Source organism: Lithobates pipiens, unplaced genomic scaffold (assembly GCF_037356315.1).
Source record: "Lithobates pipiens isolate NorthernLeopardFrog02 unplaced genomic scaffold, aLitPip1_a1.2 Scaffold_25, whole genome shotgun sequence".
NCBI classification, from domain to species: domain Eukaryota; kingdom Metazoa; phylum Chordata; class Amphibia; order Anura; family Ranidae; genus Lithobates; species Lithobates pipiens.
In genome coordinates, this window is record NW_027507787.1 from 162825022 (window position 1) to 162833017 (window position 7996).

General features: G+C 42.6%; 1 non-coding gene across 1 annotated transcript; it reads left to right on the forward strand.

The window, feature by feature from the left end:
* The first annotated feature begins 4907 nt into the window (after positions 1–4907).
* On the forward strand, positions 4908–5036 carry LOC143932543 (small nucleolar RNA SNORA35). The gene has a single exon (XR_013262968.1). It is a non-coding gene; the product is annotated as a small nucleolar RNA SNORA35 (small nucleolar RNA).
* The last annotated feature ends 2960 nt before the right edge of the window (positions 5037–7996 follow it).

Consider the following 7996-nt stretch of genomic DNA (forward strand, 5'->3'; position numbering starts at 1 on the left):
TACAGACACAGGAGGGGTGGCTACAGGAACTGGAGAGGGATTCTGAACAGGACCAGGAGAGTCAGTCACCGCAGAGGAGGATGGTACACCAGGGGCCTCACCTTCCAACCTGTCCAGCCTTGACAAGTCATCTACCTCCTTCTCCATATTGTGCCAGGCTTCAGGACATCTGCTATAGGGGTGGCCAAGGCGCAGGCACAGTTTTCACCTGATGACCTGGGTGCAATCCTTGGCCATATGACCCTGAACCCGACACACTGAACATATCAAAGCTGAACAAGAGAAGCTTAAATGCCCCTTTTCTCCACAGCGGTGACACAGCTTCAGCTGACCAGGGTAGAAAATAGTCATCCTATCCCTCCCTATAAAAGCTGAGGAGGGCAGGTGACAGACAACATTCCCATGATTCCCTAGCCAACCTGACTGTAACCGACCAACTTCCAGTCCAGATGTTACGTTCATCAAGTATTATATCGGGCTTAGTCAAAATCTCACCATAATTCTTTAACCAGACCTCCAGACCCCGAGCAGGGAAGCTCTCTTTAGTGAGAATAATTGTGATCTTTTCACTGCTGACCTCTGTGAAACTGCAACTGGGGCCAGACCTTCCCATTTGGGTCTTGACCTGCACCGAGCCTCATATCTCTCCCAGAATAGGTCAAGACCCTCTGGCCTGGTGAAACTAATAGTATATTCCTGTCTCCCAGCTACATGTTTTAGGGCATACAAATCGTTTGCCCAAAAACTCATCTCCAAAATCATGTCCACCACTGCATGCTGAAGGGATTGCACCACCTTCCCATTTAAGAATTACTACATTTCTTCTCAGACCCCCAGCAGACGCCAGAGACCCAAGACCAGATCCTGGGGTACTCAAAGTGGTAGACCGCAGGAGGAAAATCCGTTTTTTTGGAGTTACCAGGAGCACAGCGTACCACCTGAGCAAATGTAGGCGTATCAGGGCCAAGGCCCCACACTGATGTCACATTAGCCTGTACTTTACTATTATTATTAACTGCTTGAATTGAGTTGGTAGGATTGTCCATCACATATGTACTGGGACCATTGTCCATCACACTGGTACTGGGATGTTTTTTATCAGTCACACACACACACATTCAAATTCCCATCAGGGATAGTCACAGTTTCTGCTGCAATACCAGCTGTCTCCTGAAGCTGTGCTGTGGAGTTTTCAGCAGCTGTGGGGCAAACAGCTTTGGAGGGTTAATTGGTTCTGCTGATTCTTGCAGTTCCTCTGCAGGAATGACATTTTTTAAATGCAAACTTTGCTGTACTGCAGCATCAGCAGGTACAGCATTGCTGCACATAGGATTAGCAGCCTGATTGTCATTGGGTACATTGTCAGCATCAGTCATGGTGTTGAATGGCACAAAAACAGCTGTATCCACCATATGGGACTTGACAGGCTTTACCTTGTCAGGCACATTATCAGTAATATCCTCATCATTAAACACCAGCTGCTCCTCCCGCATAGGAGACTCCATTGCCTGAATCACTCTCAGCATGCCTCCTGAGTCCTCAGAAGGCATGGGGCTGCTTACCTTACCCCGAGGGGGCAGGGGGTCTGAACTAGGGGTCTCCTCCTCTACCTCCATCTTTGTCATCCTTGCAAACCTTCTGTCATTGCAAAACTTTTCCTTAAAGGGCCCATCTCTGCCTTCCATCATGGACACCATGGTTTCCTGGTGTTCCACCCTGACTTTAGCTAATTGGATCTCTGAATCCATCGATGTACGTTTCTGGCTGTGTAAGCCCTCACGCTGCCTTCTCAAGCGCTTCAGCTCCGCTCTAAGTTTGTAGAGCTTGTCTCTCTCCTTATTCAGGACCTTTATGCCAGCCATCACTCACTCCCGAATGGCTTCCGAGCCCTCATCCTCACCAGGGGCAGAGAGATCACCAGCCATGGCATGTAAAAGGGCAGGCATGTCACCCGATGGCCCAGGAGATGGCTGTGAGCTTCCAGCATGGGAGGCCCTGCTGGCCTCCATGGCTTCCCCAGAAAGGGGCCAGGAGAGCTGGGAGAGATTTCACCACCACTCCCCTCTCACACAGATCACCTGGAGAAGCTTCATAGACCCCTTCCTCCTGACACACCTGTGCTCCAATGATGGGTGGGGCACTATTCCTCCCAGTAAAAACCACAGACAAATTTTCTAAAAAGTTTTCTGTTCTTCATACACGTGATGCCATCTGATGCCATCTTGCCTAATATAAGATAAGATAATAACCCCAACATAATTTTCTGGATACGATCTAAATGCAGGCTGAGACTCTAACACAAATATCTAAAAAAAATCCCTTTTCCTTTCATATAAAAAATAGAAATTTCCATGTGGTATTAAAAGTAATGTAATACCTTGGGATAAGCCATTTTACATGAAGTATTTTTAGCCTAGGATATAGTTTTTCCCACCTTGTAAAAAGTGTTATTTAAACATAAAGTTTATCAACCTAAGCCCTTGTACACACGGTCGGAGATTCTGGCGGGATGTTTCCGGTCGGAGCGTTTTGTCGGATATTCCGACTGTGTGTGGTCTGCATCGAACTGTTTCCGTCGGAATATCCGTCGGACCAACTTTTCCAACTTGCCGGAAATATTTCTCCGACAAAATGCTCAGATCGGACATACTCCGATCATGTGTAGCCTACTCCGACGGACAAAGTGCCACGCATGCTCAGATCAAATTCCTAGACCAAAGCTATTGGCTACTAGCCTGAACATAGTCCCGTTGTAACGAAATAACGTCATCACGTTTTGTACAATCGGATTTTCCAAAAACCGTGTGTATGCAACATCACTTCTGGACCTCTTCCGGAATTACTCCGACGGATTTGGTTGTCGGAATCTCCGACCGTGTGTACAAGGGCTAAGAAACAGCGGCAAGAGCTACTGTCTCATTCTTCTTGTTTTACATTCACCCCACCTTAGGGTGGTTGGTAAGTAGGGTCAGCAGTTTCTGGTTGATCTGGTATTTTAATTTCCACTGCGTGGATCAATTTATATAATTTTTTACACTTAGGAAATCATCCAGGCCCTTCTTAAAGCAATCCACTGAGCTGGCCAGAACCACCTCTGCAGGGAGTCTATTCCACATTTTCACAGCTCTTACTGTGAAGAAACCTTTCCATATTTGGAGATGAAATCTCTTTTTCCTCTAGACGTAAAGAGTGCGCCCTTGTCCTCTTTGTTGACTGTAAAGTGAATAACTCGACATCAAGTTCACTATATGGACCCCTTATATATTTGTACATGTTGATCATATCCCCCCTTAATCTCCTCCTTATATGGTTTTCAATGGCATAGTTCACACCAGTGCTTGCAGTTCCAGAAAAAGTAGAACATGGTGCATGTTTCCTGCACTGGACTGTACTGGACTGTACTGGAACGCTGTAAAAAGCATCAAAAACTCACAGGAATGCACCGGAACGTACCCAAATGCACTAAAACATCCGTGTTCTTGTTTAAGGTTAAGGGAAAAAAGGGGGAGAAAACGCACTGGAACGCATCAAAAAGGCACATGCAAAAAAGCATCCGGAGCGCATCTGGACTGTGCTTCTATGGTGTGAACTGACCCTATGTGAACTTGTTGCTTTGCTTCACAACTTCACTTTAAGGCCTTGGCTGACCTTACATCCAGGAAAGTGTGTGTGTGCAGTTATGTGAGTATGCAGAAAAGATCTGTAATAGGAATAACAGCACACAGCGAGTCCTACTATAAATATAAGACCAAAATAATGAATTTCTCAGATCAAACCCGGCCTGAGGGCAGACATCCGCCAAGCTGAGAACTTCTGTTCGCTTGTCAAATGCTTTCTTTTGATTTCCTTTTTTTTATTCATATTCTCCAACTCTGAAATAATACAGGAACAAGTTTACAATAAAAAAGAACCCGCACCACAAAAAAAGAGTATGACAGCTAAATGTGTTTGCATGGCAAAATTTTCTGTGATCAAAGTATAGGTGGCTTGACTATTGAATGACTTTAAGCTAATCATGGACTTAACTTAGTCTAGCTGAAGTGCATCTAAAACCTTATTTTTTTTTTTTTGTTTTTCTTCGTTTTTTTTTTTTTTTTTCTGAAATTCTGAAATACTAATTTAAAGGTTTTTTTTTTTTTTTTTTTTTAAATGGCTGATATATATATATATATATATATATATATATATATATATATGGTCTGATGAGTCTCAATTTCAGCTGTGACATTCAGATAGAAGGGTCAGAATTTGGCGTAAACAAAATGAAAGCATGGATTCATCCTTCCTTGTATCATAGGTTCAGGCTGGTGGTGATGGTGTAATGGTGTGGCGGATATTTTCTTGGCATATTTTGGGTCCCTTAGTACCAACTGAGCAACATTTAAATGTCACGGCCTACCTGAGTATTGTCGTTGACCATATCCATCCCTTCATGACTATAGTGGATCCATCTTCTGATGCTACTTCCAGCAGGATAATGCACCATGTCACAAAGCCCAAATCATCTCACCACTGGTTTCTTGAACATGACAATGAGGTCATTGTACTCCAATGGCCTCCACAGTCACCAGATGGGAATAACAACATCACCACTGATATAACAAAAGTGTCTATTCTTTGACTGTCTTGTTTCTTAATAAAAGTAATTGAAATTAAATTATTAAGAACCCTCCTACTATGCAGACCTTCTGTGAATGTTTTTTTTTTCCACCTTTTTTTCAGTAGTCTGCCATCACATACACACACAGTTGATGCTAGGCAACCATGGCGGAGTTAAAGCAAACCTTTATTATTCCTTTTAACATTAATTTGACTCCTAATCCCCATACTACTTTTGGGAATTGATTTTTTTCTTTCTTACAAATACCAACAATCCACAGCCTTATGAGACAACAATGTAATGCATCCCGCACTGTTAAGTGTCTCCTTGGTCTTCCTCTGACTCTGGGGTCTCATTCCGGTGCCAGAATAATCCCCTTCTTGCAGAAAGGCTGGACTCTGCTGTGGGCCGACCCTTCTGATAGCTGGGAACACCCACTAAAGTAAAAGCATAATGGGCTAGTATGCATACTAGTGTTATGATATATAATTATGTTGCATTTTACCCGCAAACGAAGCCTGCGATGTCCCTGCTGGTGGCCGGATTCATCTTCGCTCCTCTTCCTTCCGGGGCTGTGGGTTCTGTGACTAACTCGGGCGTTCAGCTTATAGTTACTGCACCTCCATTCAGTCGCAGGCTGTCAGCACACAGCTCCAGGCCACTCTGAATGCCTCATTCATGCTGTAGAGGCGTTGGTGCCTATATGACTGGAGCCTAACATGCTGCACCCATCCATTGTATGTCTCTAGACGTTGCACCCCTATGGCGGGTGTTCCGTTGTTGCACTTGGTTCCATCGAGGTCACTTAATGAAGAATTCCCAGACTATTTCTGATAGTGGTGTGTGCCGATATTTTTAATTTTTTTATTTTTTTGTCCTTAATGACATTTCGGTTATACTTTACAAGGATTCTCAAATAAAAGGAAAAATAAATGAAAACAAAACAAAACAATGTAATGCATCTTAGAAGACTTCAGGCACTAAATACTATAGTGCATGTGCACCAGAAATGATGCGCATGCGCTGTGATGCATCCTGCACATAGCACAGTACAAAGCAAATGCATCAGGGAAGGGGGAGCTGTCAGGTAGAAGCAGCCAGCTCCTTGTTGAGATGGGAAAAGAAGATGGTAGAGCATAATCTGGCGTATGATGGTGAAGCGATAGATTACAGTCTACAGAGCTGGATTCCCTGGGTAGGAGGGCATGTTTTTTAATGACAGCTCAGCAGATGAGCTAAGATGGGATAGGGAATAAAAATATAAGGAGGGAGTGAAGTACCTCTTTAAGCAATATGACCTTAAAAAGATATGCAAAATAAATTAAAATATAAAGTTCATAAGTGATGTGTTCTATTATTCCTGGTGAGTATTGCCACCATCCGCCAATTTGAATTGTGATTCTGTGTCACCACCACCAAAGGCTGAAAGACTCGCTTACTGTCAGAAACCATGAATCAAACCGAGACAGAAGTACAATTAAATCACACTTGTTTAGTAAATAAAAATAAAAAGGTCAATAGAAAAAGTGTAGTCAAAGCATAGCCAGAGCCCAGTAACCGGATAGAGTAGTCATCCAGGCCAGAGTTCAATAACCAGATCGGGTAATCAGCCAGGCCAGAAGTCAGGGATCCAAGTAGAGCAACAGCAAGCAAGATAAGGAGCCGGAAGGGATGTCAGCAAGCCAGGCATTAAACAGAACTGCAGGAGATGGTTTCTTGTGATGTGACAAAGGCGAAAGCAGAGGTGAAGTGAGCTGGACAGCTTTAAGTAGGAAGGTCAGATGAGCATGATCAGGAACAGCTGGTAACTGTGGAGAAAGATGAGAGCTGGCAATTAGCCGACAGCTGAGCAGCCATCCCAGAGAAGGAAGGGCTAAGCCAGCCCTGACACTTACCAAATTATATGGACCTCTCATTACAAGCTGTCAGAAGCGCTTGTGGCTCCATACCAGGCCGCTGCCTTTTTAACTTCAGAGGGTCCTTCAATTGACACACCAATCTTCCCAACATGGTCACAGGAGTCCCCAAAAACACAAAAGGCTCCACATAGTGTAAAATTGTAAGAGTTGATTGCACATAGAAATAAAAAGTTGCACTTACAACAGGGATGCAAGTATACGCCTTCAAATTGTATGTGCAGACCGCCACACATTCAAAAACCCGTCCTTCTGAGACTCGAGGGTAACGGTGATGTAAGAGTGTCACTCCTCTCTAGGCGTTCTGTCAGAAGTTGGCATCATCCAGTGGTTAAATTACGTTGCTATGTCTAGTGCCCAACTGGCATCTCTAGTGAACAATATTCCATACAGCCAGTATTTGAGAGTGAGGCGTAACAGTACAAATGATGATGATGATGATGATAAAGAAAGTTGTAGCCCTTTTATTCTGTTCCTTAATGAATATCTTTTCCTCTGGCACTCACTGCCTCTTTACATCAAAAGCAGAATCCACTTCCAGGCTGTTCTCAGTTCATCAGAGACCAACATTTTCAGGATTTCTTTATCTTCAACATTTGACAGATTCAGCAAATGAAATGAAAAAATGGCTTCCATTATCTTCTCTGTAACCCTGAAAAGTTGAGCAATGAGGATCACGGCACTGTTGAACATGCAATATTTGCAAAGTGGATTTTCAAACTCAATTGTTTTGGAAAAATACACAATAATTACTTTTAATGAACAAAAACAAAATATTTGATAAAATATAAAATGCTTTAAAATTGCACACACTCATGGAAAGGTCCCGAACTCTGTTTTAAAAAAATCTCCATAAGCCTTTACAGGTTACCAGCTTACAGTTACATTATATATACAATTTTTGTCCTTATGGTGAACATTCTTAAAAGAAAAATTCATGAATATTGGCTGCATATTTTTCATTGATATTATTATTTAATGACATAAAAAAAAAAAAAGCATGAAACCTCAGTCCAACTGCAACATTCACAGAGGTTAATAGAACCTTAGGTTTTAGAACCAGGAGTCAGTTTAAGCCATTTTGAAGTAGGGTTTCAGTGCCGGTCCCACCTGGAGACTGGAATTAAAGATAGACATCCCAATGGGAGAATGGAAAGTAATTGTATCTTTGACAGCTATAACTCTCGACCTAAATTATCATCTATTCCTAACACTTAATTTCACCTACCACTTAACCTTTATCTGCCACTATAATATGACACTTAATAGTGCCACATACCATCCTGATAATACAACCCAAAATCCAGAACACTTCCTTAACAGGAAACAAAATCTGATAGATGTGTGGTACCCTTGACTGAAAGGAATAAAGATAGATCTCCATTAAGTAAGTCAACCTATGATATAAGTATGGTGTGTGGGAACTTGATTCTGGCCATAGGTTGATTCTTTTCTGACCAAAATTGACAATACAGGAATA